Here is a 1,064-nt window from a genome sequence, read left to right as displayed (position 1 = left end):
TGGAGTGGGTTGCCATTTCCTTCTCCAATGCATGAAAATGAAAAGTGAAAGTGAAGTCGCTCAGTCGTGTCTGACTCTTAGCGACGCCATGGACTGCAGCCTATCAGGCTCCTCCGTCCACGGGACTGTCCAGGCAAGAGTACTGGAGTGGGGTGCCATTGCCTTCTCCAGACTGCTTCCATATTATAGTCTAAATACCAGAACCAAAAAATTAGACCCAGAGTTCTCTGACTTAAGCATACATTAGTTCTGTTTCACCAGAGTTCCATTTGGCAGCAGAAACTCACTAGTATACAAACCTAGAAACTAAAAATATACAAACTCCTTTTAGTGTCAGTATGCATGTACTGAGTCACTTCAGTTGTGTCCTACTCTGGGCAATGCTGTGGACTGTAGCCCAGCAGTCTTCTCTGTGGGAATCCCTAGACAAGAATACTGGAGTGGATTGCCATGCCCTCCTTCGGAAGATCTTCCTGACGCAGGGATTGAACCTGTGTCTCTCACATCTCCTGCATTGGCAGGCTGGTTCTTTACCATTAGCACCACCTGGGAAGCCTCTTAGAGTCAAGCTTCTGCAGAAATATATTCCTTCTTCTCAAAGACAAATTGAAGAGTGACCTGTAATGAAATCCTGGTAAACTTAGAAATTATAGGCAATGTGGATGTCCTCAGTAATTTTGTTTTCTACTTTGGCCAGGTATTAGTTGTGGGGTTTTTTTTTTTTTTCTTTAGAAACTGCTGAAATGATGATGTAACACCTGGATAGAATCTGTTTTAAAAGGAATAACTGAATGCTAAATCTTTCAGGCCAGAGAAGTTGAAAACATTTTCAAAGATCCAAGACACTGAACAGACTTACAAGATTATAATATCCCCAGTTTAAATTTCAAAAATTCATGGAACTTATGAAGTATTCTCTACCAATAAAAAGATAATCCCTTTTTCTTTCTCAAGATCGCTTTGGCTATTCGAGGTTTTTTGTATTTCCATACAAATTGTGAAATTATTTGTTCTAGCTCTGTGAAGAATACTGTTGGTAGCTTGATAGGGATTGCATTGAATCT

This window comes from Bison bison, unplaced genomic scaffold (assembly GCF_000754665.1).
Source record: "Bison bison bison isolate TAMUID 2011002044 unplaced genomic scaffold, Bison_UMD1.0 scf7180017864537, whole genome shotgun sequence".
Classification (NCBI taxonomy): domain Eukaryota; kingdom Metazoa; phylum Chordata; class Mammalia; order Artiodactyla; family Bovidae; genus Bison; species Bison bison.
This window is presented reverse-complemented; position numbering follows the sequence as displayed.